The 21,893-nt window shown below is 39.2% G+C and overlaps 1 protein-coding gene across 1 annotated transcript in view; it reads left to right on the forward strand.

Moving 5' to 3' along the window:
• Positions 1-21,893, forward strand: part of LOC124642552 — a 227,667-nt gene that overhangs the window by 26,768 nt on the left and 179,006 nt on the right. The gene's annotated exons all lie outside the window — the stretch shown is intronic.

Here is a 21,893-nt window from a genome sequence, read left to right on the forward strand (position 1 = left end):
AAGTTATGTTATTACTTGGTAACTTCAAGTTATGTGTATTACCTGAGCATGGAAGCCGGGAGCTCCCAAATGTGTCTTTCCCGTAGATATGTAACGCTGAGTAGGTACTGTGGGTACCGTGGTGGGAACGCACTCTTTCTACTTTTCCTGACTCTATAGCAATATCTAGAGGCAGTTAGACTTCATAAAAAGATGCAGTTCATCATCATCATCATCTCAGCCATAGGACGTCCACTGCTGAACATAGGCCTCCCCCTTAGATCTCCACAGATACCTGTTGGAGGCGATCTGCATCCAGCGTCTTCCGGCGACCTTTATAAGGTCGTCTGTCCACCTCGTTGGTGGACGTCCTACGCTGCGCTTGCTAGTCCGTGGTCTCCACTCCAGCACTTTTCGGCCCCATCGGCCATCTGCTCTGCGAGCAATATGGCCTGCCCATTGCCACTTCAACTTGCTAATCCTGTGTTAATGTTGCTAAGATGCAGTTACTTTAACTATATTATACTTTACACGATTTCCCCCGGTTTCAAAAGGCATAACTTACCAGCAGTCATCCAGCACTTCGATTGGTTTTCACTTGGACACAAAGTAAACCATCAGACGTGAATTCTTGTGAGCCAAAATAGCATTACTGTCGTAACTCGGCTCGTTACAATATTCACGCGAATGCCAGAATTCAATATGTGTAGCAAATAAATAGTCGTGTCGAAGCCTAAACCAACACTACCCTTGATACTTGGCTGAACAACGCGGGAATCAATACAGCGATGACTTGAGAGCTTACCTCTCGATTACTTCTGCACTCCTGGTACCTCCGTGTTTGTGAGACATACTCGAGTGGATCACGGCGTTTGCTTAGTCACAAAATATTTGGCTTACAAACATCTTGCTGTTGTTTACAAATCTTTTTGTTTGGGGGAAACGATTTCAGTTACATTAAACAAAGCGAAAAAAATACAGACAAGAGATCAAAATTAAACAAATTCGGTAATAATCACAGAATCTTCGAACCGCACTAAAGTAATCGGATACCAAACACATTTTCCGTCTTCATTAAAGTCGCATATCAACCTCCAACGTGTTCCTGTTCGCCTAGTACACGCTGAGTACATACCAGGGCAGCATGTTCTGTAGGAGCGCAAAGTTTGCCTCATTCTCTATATTAATGACGTTAACGTCGCTCGCACGCGCGCTCGTGAAATGTGCGCCGATCCTGTTTCACTCATACCTAGGCTATCATTGGAAATTGCCCAACTTTATTTTTCATGGACTTCCAAAAACGGTCCTCAGTTTGGCTGTTTTTTCCAAGGCTTTTTTTGTATAAGTGAAATGTTTTAGAGTCTCTAATAATACGGTTCTAAATGTAAAATTTGCGAATCATACTATACATTGAGTACCTATTATTTGTGCGATTTACAATTAAATAAGAAAGCTGTTACGAGTAAGTGTATGGACTTTTGTGTATCTCCATACGTGCGACACAATCGGTGCCACAGGTGATGTGTTCCGTAATACATCGCCGAAACTTGTGCCTTTTACGTATTATTATAAAGCGAGACCATTTTATTGTCATAAGCTTCTCAAAGTATGTCGATGGAACATTACAATTATACCCATCTATAATAATTGCATTCACTAAAATAAATGAAGTAACTTGACTATGCAAATTGGCTTATATTATCAGGTATTGATATACAGACTCCCGTAGCTTATTATACATATAAGTTGTTGGAAATGAATTGAGCTGCGTTGTATGGCCTAGCGTTGATCACGTCGTAATAGTATTTGCTAATTACGTGCGTTGTTCTCTGTGAGACAGGGTGCGGCTAATTGGGTCGCGGAGGCTCACGAGGCGAGCTCAGGGTATAATACTCAATGTGCTGTAAGGAACTATTATAACTTGGAACTTTACATTATCGCTGCTGGGACAAGTTTCGGAATCGCTTTCGGTACAGCTTTTGCGTGACATTTCATAAGCAAACAGTAGCGAATAAAAAACATAATTCAAATAATGACAGTAAGACTGATATTTTTTAGGCAATTGTGATCCGATGGCCCCTAAAATGTGGGCCATTACGACATTTAGCCCCGAAGAGACTTCACAAAAGAGAACCGAATTCCAAACCTTACTAACATAATATTTATATATTTATGACTATTATTAGCTTTTTGATGTTATAACAAGAGACTTGTAGTTATTCAAGAAGAGACTGTTCACGTATTGAGCGGTTTTCTTCTAAGAATGGCGAACAGTTCGGCAGCGAGTCACAGATCTTATTACAGATAGGCGCTATCTGTTTCAATATTACATTTCGCTTTCACCGAATGAGAAATCTGTGTCAAAATGGAGAAACTTTAAATGTCGAACTTTGTTCTTTTTCAGCTACACTAAAACAAATATCAGGTTTTTGCTGAATCTTTGCCTTTAATGTCATCGATACCAGTCTCACTGAAGCTGATTGCTCATTGAAACTAGAACAACAATTCAACTTTCCAATATTGTAGAAAATGTAAATTATAATAATGTCTGATATGATGACCTTCACGTCACAGCAATTTGACGCGCCGACGGGAGAGAGGGCGCTACTATGCGGGGGGTGATGCTATATTTAGATAACTGATACTCATTATTTTAAATTGAATACCAAACAAATGACAGAACATCATCACAGCAGCCAGCCAAGTTTAAGCTTTCGTGAAACAGTCTGCCAGAAACGAAATGGATATTTCTATAACTAAGTTTGCATCACGCATTACTTGTTAAATATTTGCACCTGTTCAGAAAGGACATATTCACGGCTGTCATAATGAGACCAATGATGGAACAGTCCATCATTCCCCCTCTCCCCCCCTTGCCCCGCTCTCGCCTAAATATGCTAAACACAACGACACTCACAACACAGTTGTGAGCACATCACGCACACAAACACACAGTACACACACATGCATACACGTGATCTATACATATAATAAATCTGTAGAAAAGTAAATTTTTGTACATTGAAGAAATTTACAAAAAAAAATAGCCAGCATTTTAAAGGATAACTAACAGAACCCATTTCCATCATTTTTGTCTGTTTGTTTGTTCGCGATTCACGTAAAATGTACGAATTAAATGCAGACAATGCTTATATACAAAAATTCTACGTAACTTGGGGTATTACTTAGTTTTTGTTTCATCGAAATCGATTCACTCTATCAAAAGATATGATTAATTTTGTGAATTCAAGACGTAAAATATTACGACACGCAATCTATTTGTCAAAACTGTACATTTGAATGTTGTACTTATATTAGTTGATCGGCCTATTATTAATCTTTACACAGAAAATCACACCTTTATAAGTAACTTCGGAAGAAAAAAAAAATGAAAATTTTGTTTAGCCAAGGTTAAAGTAGCTTCATCTGTGGTAAATAAAATACATCAAATTAGTCAAAGGAGCGAGGTGGTAAATGACAATGTTACCATACATTCTTTATAGAGGATTATTATTTCAACAGATGGAGTTGTGTAATTTCCGTAATTCACCATATTTTAACACGTAGTGTAATTTTTCGATAGACATTTCAATAGTGTTTGTCAGTTTGCCGTGCCACATCAAAATCCAACTATAATTATTACCTTGATGAAAAGAAAATTAATAGTTCTCAGCCAAATTTAAAACTGTGCCATCGAAATTATTTTTTGAACATTATGTCAAAAATGATGACTTTAGTGGAACAATTAATTATCATTTAAAGTTACAGATGGAGTTCATATCAGGATTTTTTCATAAACATAGTTTAGCTTATCTTCCACTAATGTGGTGGCCTTAAAACAAATTACTTTGAGTGAGTAGTATTAAGTAGACCTTAATTATTTTTTCTGATGCAAAATATGTAAACTTAATCCTAGAAGAAATGAGGATCTATCTCTCGCAAGCGCTGCTAAGCGTGAGGTAGGTAATGTAGGATTCTGTAGCTTTAAAAACAAGCCCAGATACAAAGTGCAGATAAGAAATGGGAGCTTTCTCTATTTAATACCATACACACGTAAAATGCTTTATGCGTCTGAAAACGTACAAATTACGCGCCGCATACCAGAGACATGCTTACTTTCAACTTCTGATCGCAAATACACTGTACACGATTACGAACAGTCTCAGTAAGACTCGAGCCAAGTCTAAAAAAACACCTTTTATATGAAACTACGTTTGATGTCATTTAATCACAAAGACAGAATTGTTCTCTGTTGCAAATCCTATCCACCTATATCCTATCCTAATCCAGAATGCATTGCAGGTGTGCATTGCACAAAAACCAATGGTATCCTATTCGAGAAGTCAAAAGAGTTGACCTGCCAACGTCAGCTTCTGCGCTAAGCAAGTGTTCTTTATAGTACCATCAGAATTACATTCATCGTTGAATGAGTTGAATAAATTTTCAGAAACCACAATAACAGTAGGAGCCAAAGCGTATTATCGCTTCATAGAGCTCTGATTGGCCCCAGGTGACCAAGTCAGGTCTGATTTGTTCGTTCATCAGATCTTTGAAAGTGTTTCGGTGGATACTAACTGTCGTCCTGATTACGTGTGACACAAAATATGGTATATAAACGTCCTCCGCAAGAGCGAAATTTTCCCGGTGTGTGGTAGTGACGCACAGTATACAACACTTATGTTTCTTTTGATTTGCTGGCTCCATCAAGAAATGACAAATTGCGAGCGTACATTCTGAAAATCTTGGCAAAACTGCAGGTTTCAAGTACGAACACATGAAGTGGACTCTCACAGATACGTACATTTTGCCTATTCGTGAACTAATGCAAACATTTAGGTGGAGTCCCGGCTTAGGCCTCCCCCACATTAGGCGTGCGCGATCCTCGGGCGTGTGAGTAGCGCGGGCGCCGCGCGTGCGTCGCGAGCGCGCTGCGTGAGCGTCGCGTTTTGCTGCCCTGCGGCATTTGCAGCGCGCTCGCGGCGCGCACGCGCCGCTCTCCTTGACGTTTAACTGCTAAGGCGTTTAGCGGGCGGCGGGGATAGCGGGCGAAGGGGTAAGAACGCAACTCGAGCGCCGCGTGCTCGCCGCGAGCGCGTCGCTTGCACTCTTCACACATGCCGCAGGGCAGCAAATCGCGACGTTCACGCAGCGCGCTCGCGACGCCCGCGCTACTCACACGCCCGAGGATCGCGCACGCCTAATGTGGGGTCAGCCTTACCATAGTGAGTAAGTGAAACTATCCTACCCTATGCGCCTGCTGATGATGATGACTCATTTTATCATCCATCCAGCTATTCCCCAACTATGTTGGTGTTGGCTTCCAGTCACCGAATCTGTTTGAGTACCAATATTTTGCTTGGAGCGACTACCTACAATCAGTCTACAATCCAGTCAACTACACAAGACGATATCCATGGTAAGACTGACAGACTTTCTGGCTTCTGATTAGTCGCAGCAGCTGCAGAAAATGTACAAATGACAGCTTTTTGTCAGACTCAAAGCATGTAGACATAGATTATAGCTGTTTCCTGTGAAAATTACTTACGCACCATACGTAATAATTATCCAAATTGGCTGAACAACGTCACAAACTTTACTTCTTTTGTTTAGATAAATGGTCACATCCACAACACAACCTTGATCAATGAATCTATGCGACTGCTAAGTGCTAATCCTAATTATACTGTCACGTGAAAGAATGCACTTACGGGATAAGTAGTATTTTGACGATTCTATATTGCCCACGCAGACGAAGTTGCGGGCAACAGCTAGTAGCTAATATAAAAGCTGTCAGTTGCAAAGGCGGGTAGAATACCAAAATACTGTAATCACGAAACTGCGGAGACCACAATGTTGCTCTTTTACAATTACTTTGTGTTAAAAAATGTGGGCGATGTTCGGCTTTTTGTAATATTTGGCAGATCACGCGGCTGTTGTTTCTCTCGCTCCAGGACTGAACTACACGTGAACTACGAAGTAGTTACATTGAACTAGTTTTTGTCTGGATTCGATTTGTTGTCTTCATGAACTTACTCCATACGCCTGAACGTATGATTAGGTCTCTTACTAAAAGAAAAAGTTTCTTACAAACTACAGACAGTCGTACAGATATTCGACAAGTTAGTATTGCTATGATGTTATTTAGTTTGTCTGTGACTCAGTACCATCAGTTACTTCATGAAATATTCAGAGAATCTCGTACTAATGCATGCAACACTATGCAGGTGTAGGCAAAACTGATCACTTCAAGATACGTTGTCAGTATAAGGCTGTTCGCCCACGTCCGATTTGTAGGAGAAGAATAAAACCGACTTCCAAAAACACTAAAAAGTTAAAAAAAAACTAATTAGGTGCATCGGCCTAGAAGTCGGTGTCAAATGGATGTTACTAAGTTAATTTTGCCACCGACTTATAGGCCGATGCACCTAATTAGTTTTTTTTTAACTTTTTAGTGTTTTTGGAAGTCGGTTTAATTTTTTTGTAAAAAAGTTTTTTATTTACTGCTTTTCAGTGATACGAATAGTGGTCACTATCCATATAACGATGCCTTAGAGTGAAAACCTCGTAAGTGCAAGAGATAAATTTTCAGGATAAGGATTAGTATTAGATATTTTTTACGATTATCTTCCAAGAAATGCAATAAAAAAAAAATTGAGAAAAAATGCATTTCCGAGGTTTTCATTCTAAGGCGACGATAAGTGGAAAGTTCTCATCAATATAAGGAATATAAGCCCAAATACGAGGTATTTTACATAATCAGTTGTCGAGTTCCCTCGACCTTCTCTGGTCTCCATGATCAGGTCAGCTCCAAACCTTCACTGTTGCAAAGGTCTCGTCAATACAAATAATATAAGCCCAAACACGAGGTAGTTTACATATTCAGTTGTCGAGTTCCCTCGACCCTCTCTGGTCTCCATCATCAGGTCAGCTCCAAACCTTCACTGTTGAATAGTGCTTTCAGTCAAGTTTTTACCCTATGTATGCCTACAACTTTCGAAGGTTGCCCTCGATTTCTCAAGGTTTCCATTATCAGATCCTGACCTGATGACTATGGGACCAACTGGCAGCTATTCTGCGTCGAACAAAAAAAGAATCACGTAAATCGGTCTATAAACCTCGGAGTAATCGATGTACATACATAGAAAAAAAAAAAAAAAATACATACCGGCCGAATTGAGAACCTCCTCCTTTTTGGGAAGTCGGTTAAAAATAAAACACATTGATAGCAATAGTGCAACGCACAGGTTCTATAAAAATTTAGATAGTCCTACTAAAGATCGCTCCTATCACGTCCTACACAAAGTTTGGCGCAGGCAGACAGCCTATTTATGATCACATGCTTGCATAGTAAAAAAAATAATAAACAGGGTATAATAAACAGGGGGTATCTAGACACACGGCAGTGTGTCCGCCAAGTTCGAGCAAAAAAAGCGACACACCGGCCGTGGGTTATATTACACGAACCATTTCGGGCCAAATTCGACCCCCCTGTAACTCAAAATCTATTTTATTTACGCATATCAAATTTCTAGTATCTATTGAGACCCCCTCACTTATCTAAAATACAAATTTTCATTAATATACCTATTGTAGGTCTTGAGATATTGACGTCAGAAAATCGCTATTTTTACTATACACTCACTGACTGACTGACTGACTCACTCATCAAAAACCTAGACCACTTCCAATGGTCGTATTGACTTGAAATTTGGCATGGAGGTAGGTCTTTATGTCAAAGTAAAGGGAAAAATCTGAAAATGGCCAAGTGTGAGTCGGTTTCAAAATAATGAAGGTGTTTTATACCCGGTGTAAATTTATACCCCAAAGGAACTAAAACGAACTAAATTTATCTATATTTATATAATATATCTTCGAATGGTCGTACTGATCTGAAATTCGTTACAAAGGTTTTTATTTAGTCAAAGTAAAGTAAAAATCTGAAAACGGCCAAGTGTGAATCACTTTCGAAAATAACGAATGTGTAACTTTGATCCACGAACATAATATATGATAACATGTCGTGTCAGTCAGTTGGTAAATCTAGTCCATTTAGTTAATCTAGTTCATTTCTTTGTAAGAAACATAGTGCATATTAAAAAATCTGAAAGATAGTATAAATGAGACATTTCTTTAACTAACTTCATCATAAGAAAAAAATAAAATTAACAACCTTACAAAAATAAATGAAATCCCACCCAAAACAAAAATGTGAAAGACTGCCAAGTTCGATAATATGGGAATGCTTCGCCTATAAAAGAAGTGAGATCTGAATAAGTACCAAGTTCCATACACATACCTCAGTTAATAATAGTTACTTTTTAATGATGTTACTTGGCAAGTTTTAATAGAAAATTAAATACTTGATTCATTTTAGTTTGTTGTTTAGTTTGTTTGTTGCGTTTAGTAGGTTTATAACAAGGTGTGTGAAAACTTGCCAAGTAACATCATTAAAAAGTAACTATTTTTAACTGAGGTATGTGTATGGAACTTGGTACTTATTCAGATCTCTCTTCTTTTATAAGCGAAGCATTCCCATATTATCGAACTTGGCAGTCTTTCACATTTTTGTTTTGGGTGGGATTTGCATTTACTTATGTAACTTAAAAAACCGGCCAAGTGCGAGTCGGACTCGCGCACGAAGGGTTCCGTACCATCCGAACTAATATTCTATAGGTACATATGTATTTATCGAAATCGAGCAAAAAATCACGTTTGTTGTATAAAATATTTATTTGATTCTAGTTTTCAGTATAAAACATACGGAAATACATCATCTGTGAAAGTTTCAACTCTCTAACTATCACGGTTCATGAGATACAGCCTGGTGACAGACGGACGGACAGAGGAGCGAAAACAATAGGGTCCCGTTTTACCCTTTGGGTACGGAACCCTAAAAAGATCTACTTTGCTATTGAATTTGTGTGCAAATTGCCTGAGCTCGTGTATAAGTGATATCGGCGCATCTCACCTGTTGCCGAAGGAGCGACATAATCACGCGTGTTCCCACCGTATCGGAACAGGTATGCGAGTAACAGCTACAGTATCGTAACTGTTCCTAGTATATCGGAATAGATCATAGTGTTGTGCTTTAATGTTGAAATTAAAGATTGATTGATTTAATGTTCCAACTCATCACGTCGAGACATTCCTCAAGGAAGAGTTTTGGCCGATGGGTGTCGCCTTTCGGAGGTTCCGAGGCAGGCTACGCGACACCTCGCAGCGTAACACGACGCCGACGCTTCGTGTACATTAGTTTTTAAGTTATTTATATATTATGTATTAGTGTATTATAATTTAATGTTATTATATTTAAGTATTGTATTTTCTATGGGTCTCAGATGCCTGATGCAAATAAATAAATAAAAAATATAGGGAAACATTTGGAATGAGTTTTCCAATTTATTCATAGTTTATACGAATTCTGAATGTAAGATAGAATGAAGTTAATCACATGAATAATGGAATCAGGCGTTACTTTCCGGCGATTAAATGTCTGGAACCATATTTGGCGTTAGTTCCGCGAGACGTCTCGTTCATTCTCGCGGCATTAATGCTAAATATCTCTCTTAACCACATCATCAATATAATATTGTTCAATCAAAATCAGCTTCGATGGAACCTGTAGTGTTGTGGTACATAGCATGTATATTTATCAACAAAATTAAAATAAAACTGAAAGCACCGTCACTTGACAGGAGTGCTGTTGAGTAGTGTAGTACCAGCGGCGAACTTCACAGTGCTCGAACACGACGCACGAGCGACGCCGCGGGGCAACGCTATGCCGGAGACAGTAATAGTTCATTTATTCACATCAAATAAACAAGACACACTAAATTCCTTACATGATATTCCAAAATTATTCTTGTTTACCTTAAATATTGACTACAAAATAATAGTTAATAATAAAAGATGAGTCTGATTGTTTTGAAATTACAAGTGAGTTATTTTTTAATTGAGGTCTCTGTTTCTGAGTTTAGAAGAGACCCTAGTTTTTATTTGTATTTTTTGGCATAAGGATAAGATTATAATAAGTAGCTAGTTAATTAACTATTCTCAGAATGATGACTGAGCTTAGTCGATATTATTGTCTTTATATCCTTCCGCTAAACACTAATTAATTAACTCCGACTGACCAATTAATATATTATTAATGTGAGTTAATACGGTAAAATGAGTTTGTTTACTTGCTAACGAAGCTATTAACTGAATCTATCTATTATCTGATAACAAGATATTATTCTGATATTCAATAAAGCTCTGGTTCCAATAATAATTCTCATCTTGTTACGGACAATCATGCCTACGAAAGCGTAGCAAGCGTAGGCGCTACGCCGTAGCGTTTTGTGAGTCGTAGCAAACTAATCACGTAGGTACATGTTAATATACTCTATTTGATAAGAAATACTATTATTATTAGATTGAATAGAATTATTAAGATTGTACTATCTTGTAAGCCATTTTGTCAAAACAACGTCAGCATGTAATTTAATTCATAAAAGTGTGTAGATAGTAGAATTCGTTGAAGGAATGAATATGAATGGCAAAACTGTGTATTAACAATTCCATGGGTACGCGAGCGGCATACATAACATGTTCAAACGCTCGTGGCTACAGAGTGATCACGGCGAGGGAAAAAAGACGGGTGTGAATATGCAGTGCGACAACAACTCGATCATTGTTTCATGAGTCTGTGGTATTGTTGCTATATTAAATACTAGCTGTTGCCCGCAACTTCGTCTGCGTGGGCAATATAGAATCGTCAAAATACTACTTATCCCGTAAGTGCATTCTTTCACGTGACAGTATAATTAGGATTAGCACTTAGCAGTCGCATAGATTCATTGATCAAGGTTGTGTTGTGGATGTGACCATTTATCTAAACAAAAGAAGTAAAGTTTGTGACGTTGTTCAGCCAATTTGAAAAATTATTACGTATGGTGCGTAAGTAATTTTCACAGGAAACAGCTATAATCTATGTCTACATGCTTTGAGTCTGACAAAGCTGTCATTTGTACATTTTCTGCAGCTGCTGCGACTAATCAGAAGCCAGAAAGTCTGTCAGTTTTACCATGGATATCGTCTTGTGTAGTTGACTGGATTGTAGATAGGTAGTCGCTCCAAGCAAAATATTGGTACTCAAACAGATTCGGTGACTGGAAGCCAACACCAACATAGTTGGGGAATAGCTGGATGGATGATAAAATGAGTCATCATCATCAGCAGGCGCATAGGGTAGGATAGTTTCACTTACTCACTATGGTAAGGCTGACCCCACATTAGGCGTGCGCGATCCTCGGGCGTGTGTGTAGCGCGGGCGTCGCGAGCGCGCTGCGTGAACGTCGCGTTTTGCTGCCCTGCGGCATGTGTGAAGAGTGCAAGCGACGCGCTCGCGGCGAGCACGCGGCGCTCGAGTTGCGTTCTTACCCCTTCGCCCGCTATCCCCGCCGCCCGCTAAACGCCTTAGCAGTTAAACGTCAAGGAGAGCGGCGCGTGCGCGCCGCGAGCGCTCTGCAAATGCCGCAGGGCAGCAAAACGCGACGCTCACGCAACGCGCTCGCGACGCACGCGCGGCGCCCGCGCTACTCACACGCCCGAGGATCGCGCACGCCTAATGTGGGGGAGGCCTAAGCCGGGACTCCACCGAAATGTTTGCATTAATTCACGAATAGGCAAAATGTACGTATTTGTGAGGCCTCTGCCTCGAATTTTGCGGGCAGCGGGGCGGCGGCGGTGGCGGCGCGGGAGCGGCAGGATCTTACGCGTATAATCAAATGGACCGGCCCTCGAATACAGCGGCGCAGCGGCGGGCAACGAGCGGTGCGCTCCAGTCAAGCGGTGACCGCCCGCGGTGGGCGTCTGCATTGTAGGCATAGTGTTATACATTTTTTTTGTGACGTATCAAAATGTCTTCGGACGTGCAAGAGCTAATTATTTCGGCCATCTTTGAGAGGACACCCATATGGAACAGCAAACACAACAGAACACAACACTACACTGCTATATTGCCGCGCAATCTGCCCGCTAGTTTCGAGAACAGGTATGCGTTGCCCGCCCCGCTCCCGCGCCGCCGCCGCTGCCGCCCCGCTGCCCGCAAAATTCGAGGCAGAGGCCGAGTCCACTTCATGTGTTCGTACTTGAAACCTGCAGTTTTGGCAAGATTTTCAGAATGTACGCTCGCAATTTGTCATTTCTTGGTGGAGCCAGCAAATCAAAAGAAACATAAGTGTTGTATACTGTTCGTCACTACCGCACACCGGGAAAATTTCGCTATTGCGGAGGACGTTTATATACCATATTTTGTGTCATACGTAAACAGGACGACAGTAAGTATCCACCGAAACACTTTCAAAGATCTGATGAACGAACAAATCAGACCTGACTTGGTCACCTGGGGCCAATCAGAGCTCTATGAAGCGATAATACGCTTTGGCTCCTACTGTTATTGTGGTTTCTGAAAATTTATTCACCTCATTCAACGATGAATGTAATTCTGATGGTACTATGAAGAACACTTGCTTAGCGCAGAAGCTGACGTTGGCAGGTCAACTCTTTTGACTTCTCGAATAGGATACCATTGGTTTTTGTGCAATGCACACCTGCAATGCATTCTGGATTAGGATAGGATATAGGTGGATAGGATTTGCAACAGAGAACAATTCTGTCTTTGTGATTAAATGACATCAAACGTAGTTTTATATAAAAGGTGTTTTTTTAGACTTGGCTCGGGTCTTACTGAGACTGTTCGTAATCGTGTACAGTGTATTTGCGATCAGAAGTTGAAAGTAAGCATGTCTCTGGTATGCGGCGCGTAATTTGTACGTTTTCAGACGCATAAAGCATTTTACGTGTGTATGGTATTAAATAGAGAAAGCTCCCATTTCTTATCTGCACTTTGTATCTGGGCTTGTTTTTAAAGCTACAGAATCCTACATTACCTACCTCACGCTTAGCAGCGCTTGCGAGAGATAGATCCTTATTTCTTCTAGGATTAAGTTTACATATTTTGCATCAGAAAAAATAATTAAGGTCTACTTAATACTACTCACTCAAAGTAATTTGTTTTAAGGCCACCACATTAGTGGAAGATAAGCTAAACTATGTTTATGAAAAAATCCTGATATGAACTCCATCTGTAACTTTAAATGATAATTAATTGTTCCACTAAAGTCATCATTTTTGACATAATGTTCAAAAAATAATTTAGATGGCACAGTTTTAAATTTGGCTGAGAACTATTAATTTTCTTTTCATCAAGGTAATAATTATAGTTGGATTTTGATGTGGCACGGCAAACTGACAAACACTATTGAAATGTCTATCGAAAAATTACACTACGTGTTAAAATATGGTGAATTACGGAAAATACACATCTGTTGAAATAATAATCCTCTATAAAGAATGTATGGTAATATTGTCATTTACCACCTCGCTCCTTTGACAAATTTGATGTATTTTATTTATCACAGATGGAGCTACTTTAACCATTTTTTTTTTTTTTCCGACGTCAAAAATCATCAAATGACCCCTCCCGCTTGGGCTGCGGGTTGTTCGAAAGTTCGAAGTTACTTATAAAGGTGTGATTTTCTGTGTAAAGATTAATAATAGGCCGATCAACTTATATAAGTACAACATTCAAATGTACAGTTTTGACAAATAGAATGCGTGTCGTAATATTTTACATCTTGAATTCACAAAATTAATCATATCTTTTGATAGAGTGAATCGATTTCGATGAAACAAAAACTAAGTAATACCCCAAGTTACGTAGAATTTTTGTATATAAGCATTGTCTGCATTTAATTCGTACATTTTACGTGAATCGCGAACAAACAAACAGATAAACAGACAAACAGACAAAAATGACAAAAATGATGGAAATGGGTTCTGTTAGTTATCCTTTAAAATGCTGGCTATTTTTTTTGTCAATTTCTTCAATGTACAAAAATTACTTTTCTACAGATTTATTATATGTATATAGATGTATATAGATTTTTCCCATATACAACATGTAACGTAATTAACGCACACCCTCAAACACCCTAATTAGAATATTATGTTATAATAATCATAATACATACACTGAATTTTTAATTTAACATGTATATGCATTGTTATTTACTAAATTAGTTATACCAATTCTTGGAGAAGTTTTTGGTCATATTACTACGCACGCAAATATCGCGCTCGACTCGACACAACATAACGAAACTACGGAAAAAGCCGACAATACACGAAGTCTTATTACTTTGAGTTACAGTCTATTTGAATTTGTTTTGACTGTACAGGGTTAATATGACAATAATTTCCGTAGTTTTAATTATTTTTGGGATAAAAAATTACCTATATTAAAAATGGGTGTACTATGCCAAATCGAATAACAAATAATCGAATATCAATTGATCGACCACTATAAATCGAAATTCTAAATACTCGAACATTCATAATATCGAATGGTTATTAAATCGAACATTCAATACATCGCGCAGTCTATACTTCGAGTGTTCAAAATATCGAATGTTCGTTTGATCGAGCGTTAAATGCATCGTATATTCATCCTATCGAAAAATTTATATTTTTTATGAATACAAGAAAAACTCAAAACTTATGAATAAATCATATTTTAATGTAGTTTTTATTATTATTTAACATTTTTTCTATCGCATTATCATCCCTTTTGCCTCTTTTTTGTAAAGTAGGTCTTCCCAATTCCGCGTTTGCCTTTTCAATTCACACAAAATTTTAAAATGTACCTTTAAAAGATAAGAATTAAAGATTAAAATGTGATTTATTAGTAAATTTTGAGTTTTTCTTGTATTCATAAAAAATAAGGATTTTTCGATAGGATGAATATGTTTTGCATTTAACGCTCGATCAAACGAACATTCGATATTTTGAACACTCGATGTATAGACTGCGCGATGTATTGAATGTTCGATTTAATAACCATTCGAAATGATATAAATCGATTCAGTAAACGATTCTGAACAAACTAATTTCAGGATGTGCGTTAATTAAGTTACATGTTGTATATTTTCATTTTTTTTTTATAATGAAATCATACTTTTATGTTTTAGTTTTGTATTTAAATGAGTTCATTTATTCATGAAAAAGGTATATGTAAGTACAACATTTCTACGAACTCCCTTTCTCGATTACATAAGTTGTACTGAGAAAACAGATGTACCTAATATTTTATGAAGAATCACGAATCAATTGACTTATAATGAAACAAGGCTAATCATAATATTCCATTGAATCCCGAACACAAACAGACAAACACCCCGCCGACATCTGCCTCTCTGCCGAATATTTTTTATTCCATTTCATAGAAATTGGATAGAATAGTTGAGTAGTGAAACTTTTACAAATGTGCCTTATTTTAGCTGGCATTGTTATTGTAGTACCTTGTCTGTGTACGAATATATTGAATTGATTACAGTTGGCGCAAGTTTTTGTGCTCAATAAGTAAGTTGGACAAGGTTCCACTTGATTGTGTATAATGCTAAAGCTCGGCATTCACGGCGCGACCAGGGGCGAGTACTTCATCTGAATGGATGGTTTTGGTCGAGGCCAGGCCGAGTGCAGATATTGTACCTTCCATTCGTTGTTATAACTCAAAATATTCAACCCAAAAAAAGGCCATTGATTTCTAATTTGACGAAAAGCGCCCTGATTCAGTCTAGATAAATCCAATCATTATCAAATATCAACAGCTTGATAATGACAAGTTTGTCCATGTGTGGTTGAAATTTACTCCACATCAAATATATTTTTCATGCGTATAGACATTACCTATGTCCGAGTCAGTCGAGTGTCACCGACGCGATAATTACACTTGCCGGCATGTAATTGGAACACATATAGTTCAGGGATCACTGGAGTACACTCGCGTGACAACATATCAGGACACACGTTAAGCTCAAACAGACTAGATTATACTCTTAACGTGGCAGTTTCTGCGTCCAGGCAGTGTATCGAGGTGCAAATACGAGTGCAATTTGATTGCCGCGAAGCCTTTACTGCTCCCGAAAAGCGATTACCAGTCTATGCATAAATCGATCGCTTATGTTCAAACTGGTGAATTCCTTTCAGTTGCTTGCTTTTGTGGGTTATCACTGTTTCTCTGTTTCGAGCCGTAACTTAATTTGCTCAGATAGTGAATACAGCTGCATCTAACACTAGACACTATAGTTATAGTTTGAGTAGTATAACACAGAGTAACTGAGTGCAAATCCGTCGTCCCTGACGTACATCGCCGCCATTAGCCGAGACACGCAGTAAGCTCATTGTAACTCTGTGTTGTTTGACATTACTGTATATATTTTTTCGTTAATGAAATAAAATTATTTGATTTTGACTAGCTATGTTAGAAATTGTGTAACATATACTTTTTGCCTCCCCCTTTGATTTGAATTAGAATCCATACTGTTCCAAATTTTTCAAATACTAACCATGCAATATTGAAAAAACTGGTCGCTGAATATTACAGTGATATTGCATATGAATTATGCTTATAGCCTAAGTATACAGCTTTTTAAAATAGCATAATAAACGATCACCTTACCATACAATAAACAGTCATTTGAGCCCAAAATGGTGTTCACAAAATGACAAAAGTTGAACATAAACGCATAGAACACGCGCCCATCAATAATGCCATTCTACTCTACATACGTTATGAGATAGTGCCGGGGCCGGACCGGGGTCGGGCTCGAGTCGCGCTGGAGCCGGGCCGGGGTCATGCTGGAGTCGTGCCGGACTCGTGCCGGACTCGTACTGGACTCGTGCTGGACTCGTACCGGACTCGTGCCGGAGACGGGCGAGCTAATGTCCGGTAATGGCGTTGAACGTGGACAGCTGCGATGTTCAATCTGTAGGTGTTGAGGTCACTAAGCTGCTACTTAGTGTACGGGAGAAGGGAAAATTGTGTACATTATTGTGATGCACATAACTGAGTTCTCTGAAATTGTGGGTATTGTGCTATCTATACTAATATTATGAAGCTGAAGAGTTTGCTTGTTTCCTTCTAACTTACTGGTTCGAACAATAAAGCTTTAAGTAGCTGAAACATCGATCTCCACTCAGGCAAGCTTTTTTGAAAATTCGAAAATATTGGGGACAAAACATAGACATAAATCTGTAAGTTCATCAAACAAGACAAGATTTATATGGACCTCCTACTTAGAGCAGCTCTCGTACAAGTGCGCGCGACACCGTCCATCTGTCGCGACAATACACAGATAATGAGCCGCTCCCACCCTGCCCCACCTCGCCCCACCCCGCCCCACCCGCGGGGCGCGGACTGTCCACTTGTTACTGTCGCTGTGTAGTTGAACATGTGCTGAGCGCAGTTAATAGAGCAGTTTGTTCTAACTCATGTACTTACACCGCTTTTGTAGTTGTGTCTGGGTGTAAGGACTTATGTCTTCAGTGATTTTTCATAATAATATTAAATAATTAAATAAGTATATAGTTTTATTCATTTGTTTGGTAGGCAACAGTAAAGACGGATTTCGATATTTATAAAACCGTGCGTCAATGACATTTCATCATAATTGCTTACAACAGCTTAACAGGAGATTTATATTGATTGTAATTAAAAGCTCGGATCTCCTAATCGGATAGCTCAGCAAATAACTCCATTTGAAACCAAATTGAAAGCTACACACAGTACTCATAGGGAGCCTGTATGAACACACGGACATATGAACAAGCTCTCGCTAGAGACGGGACAAACCGCGGCGGTCGACGCTCGATTGATTCGCGTGTCCGCGGTGACAGCCCGGGACAGCACTACGCTAAGGACGGGACATATTGACACACTTCACTACACAACACTCGAGCTATGGGCCTTTTGCTCTGCTATTGTGACTTTAGGAAGGTAAATAGCCCAGATTTTAGGAAGACTGATAGGTTTAAAACCATGCTTTGTAAGTTCGAGTAGAAAGTTAAAAAAAAAATAGGTATATTATTTCAGTTTGATTGGCATAGCAATTTAAGTTGAGCATTCAGATTCGTGATCTTTCAATTCGGAAGAGATTTCCGTGGAATTACAGGTTACCAATGGTGGATCACACACAGTTGTTGTTGTTGTTGGAATTAGATGAGAGGTCTTGCTTCGGTGGTATTTCACTTCATGGAACTGCTCTAAAGCTACTAAGTATATGCCGGTTTGAGAGTTTTATTCTGGCGAGTATTAGTGCCCTTAACCATCACAGCATTGAGTGAGCAACAATGATCCAATAACTGAAACGAGTAGTGTCAGCTACTTCAGGGTACTCTTTTACTTTATTAGTGTTCGTTAAAAGAATCAACCAATGTTATTTTATAGCCATCATGTTATTTCCAATCTCAATCGCCTCTAAAGGAACTCGAGCACTCACGGCGAAACAAAAACGAATTATCAAATAAAACAAACAACAGCAGAACGTTCACTTTCAGTATTTTTGTGAAAAACCTCGCGTACGACGCGGATAACATATAAAACCACTTACCGCGTCCCGCTCACCGGCCACTGCCTCACAATGCCTACCTTACGTCACAAATTGATAACTTCTGCAAATATTGGTACATTCTTCATCTTCAAGAATATTATTTACTTATTTGGGATGCCAACAATTATAACATTATGTATAGGAGAAATCGATTCATGCAAATAAGTTACAAGCTAAATTTAACTATATTATATTCAATTAAAAATAACATGCACACATTGCGACAATCAATTTATAAAATATCGCTTAATAGTTTTCATGTGAAATTGCATTGAGTGTACGACTGACAAATGATAAATGACCATATAAGAGTATTAACACAGCGTTTTGTCTGTTTATCGATAAATAAAGTGGCGCAGTAGCTAGAGCGCCGCGCCAAATGGTCGGCGGTTCGATGTCCGTGCCAACGATACGTGGCGATTAGCCAGCTCACTGGTGTCGCACTTTCATTACGAGCGAACCCGCGGGGCAGGATTAGAACCCGATATTCAACTGCCAATACCAACGATCAATGGTTTTTATGATAATATGCCAATACATTCTAATTTCAATACTGATAAGCAATTGTCTATAGAGTAGACACACAAAACTGTACAATGACGTGAAAATGTATCATCTTGAGACGCACTTTATATCCATTGACGGTTAACTAAACACTTGGATGAGCACCGCGCACACAAAGCGCGCGATGTACTGCCATTATTCCGAGAGCTATAACATATTACACACACAAAAGAGCTGATATTTATGAAGAGTTTTAAGAAAACGCGTTAAAAGCCGAGACTAACACATTTAGCCGTAAATTCGTTACATTATGTGTTTACGAGCGAGAAATATTCGCACAATATCGAGAGTTCATTGTTGCCGATACAATAATTTATGTTCTCGTGTCGTGTGACACACAGTCACACAGGGTGATCGTGTGTCACAGTGTCTGTGTGTCACACAGTTACACAGGGTGATCGTGTGTCACAGTGTCTGTGTGTCACACAGTCACACAGGGTGATCGTGTGTCACAGTGTCTGTGTGTCACACAGTCACACAGGGTGATCGTGTGTCACAGTGTCTGTGTGTCACACAGTGTTTATGTAAGGGATATGTATGTTACTGTTTCTAGACATCTGGCTTTCAATAGTGGGTTCTTGTTTTACATTCAAGAAACCAGAAATACTTGTGTGTGTGTGGACAATAATTTTGAGCTGTGGCTTAGTGCTTAGAAATCGTTCAAAAACACTTATTAATGGCTATTTTTCTTTGTTACAGGTATGTTTGGTCCAAAATAGACGTCGCTGCATCCGGCTGGTATGCTCCTGCTAATAATAGGTATAAAGTTAAGTTACGACGTCACAGCTGCTCTCTACGTCGATAATCTATATAATGCTATGATAGGCTGAAACCTTTGCAATTAAAATCCGTCACAAAGGCGGGCGGATCGCCACAGATAAAAAATGACGCTCGATCATTTAGAATTTTTGTAAAAAGTGTCGCCAAACAATATTTCAGAGGGCTTCGGTTACAAAAGGCGGCTGATAATAGGATCTTTGTTATAAAGGACTTGTCATTACCGCGCGCGCCGTGATCGATTGGCGCCGTGACGTCACGCGGTGACTTGCCATATAATTAGCGTGCCCACTGTGCACTGTGCCTGCACACCGTGCCTACTGTGCCCACTGTGCACTGTGCCCACACCATCGTGCCCACTGTGTGCTGTACTCGCACACCGTGCCCACTGTGCCCACTGTGCCCACCGTGCACTGTGCCCACATCACCGTCAATACAAGCATCTCACAGAGCGAATAAGTCTCTGTTAATATTGAAAAAAGAAAACATTAAAATCATCATAAAACTTCTGGGTATAATAGAAATCCGGAGTCAGTTGTAAGCACACTCTATAGACTGATACTGTTATACGCTGATGATTTTATTACCCTCCGGCAGTCAGTATTGTTATATGGAACTAAGGCCTTTTATTAATGGCTGTTCATTCATTTATTCGATTGATAAAAATCATTACTTTAAACATTAAATTTTTTACATTTTTTGCTTTGTTTTCTAACTTTATTAAAAAAGTATTTTAGCTAAATGAAGGCGTATTTTCCATAGGTGATAAATTTAAGGAAAATCAAAGTGTTTCGGCTCGTTTAGTAAAAAATCACTTAAGTAATGTTCGGCGCAGGCTCTGCAGGATTACTTTGTTTAGAAGCAAGCGAGTAAATTAGATGAGGCGAGGTCGCACAGCTCGCGGGAATCTATACTAATGTTATAAAGAGGTATTTGTAAGTTTGTATATACGGGGTAATCTTTGAAACCGCTGGTCGGATTTCCAAAATTCTTTCACTGATCGATAGCTACAATGTTCCCAAATGCCATAACCTATATTTTATTCCGGTACGGGCAGTAGTTCCCACGGGACGCGAGTGAAACCGCGGGAAAATGTCCAGTTCGCTATAATTTTACCTTTATTTTTTATTAAATCAACTTTAAACTGTTCTCGTACCGAATATAAACTATTTGGTATAAATAGTTGGGTCAAAGTTCACGTCTCTCAGTAATAGTGAGGAATCTCCCACAAGTGCATCGCGGTGCAGCTGCATGCAACATCGCCGCGAATGTAATAATTAGTTGCTTCGAACTGATAAGTTTTGTATCGGGTGAGTTCCGCGCGCGAGCTGAGCACTCGAGTACTGTGTGTGGGGAGGCCTCACTGTGAGCGAGTAGCGGGTGAAAACAATACTATGTTTCACTTTATTTACAACATAAATAAGAGGCAATTCATTAAGACTGAAAATATCGATTGCACCCATTTACTTTGTTGTGATATGTGGACCATTAAATAAATCTGTTTAATTTGTATTTTTTCAAATCAATATACTCACTAACTTTTTGATAAAAGGAAAGAGGTTATAGTTTACATAACAATGTTATTGCATATTTTATCTTCACAGTTCCCCTTCTAAACTTCCATAGAAAATGTTATAACTATACAAATGCGGAGGCGGCGCGTACAAAAGGTTGGCTAACTGTAGTGTGAGCGATGTAATGCCTTTATCACAATGTGCCGGCGTCACCTGGCTAAGCCGCGGGTCGCAGCTGTGTCCCGCACGTCACACCTCCGTCACGCCCGACGTACTATAATAAGTTGTTACGTAACATCCCCTCTAACGACCCGACGTTCATTAATTACCAATCTAATTGCCACTAAAAGGTCTCAATCAAATCTGGTTCCCACACGCTCGCTTGCGGTCGGACCTCGCCTAACAAATCGTTCGAATTAAACTAATTACCTTTCGGAATCGACTAACTCGTGTTTAGGACCTCTTAAAACTAATCTGCGGATTGACAAAGCGAATAATTTCCACTTCGCTCGCTCGAGATTGATTTTCTGCGTTCACTGTACTCGATCATTTAAAGTTGGATTAC

The sequence above is a fragment of the Helicoverpa zea genome, chromosome 25, assembly GCF_022581195.2.
Source record: "Helicoverpa zea isolate HzStark_Cry1AcR chromosome 25, ilHelZeax1.1, whole genome shotgun sequence".
NCBI lineage: Eukaryota > Metazoa > Arthropoda > Insecta > Lepidoptera > Noctuidae > Helicoverpa > Helicoverpa zea.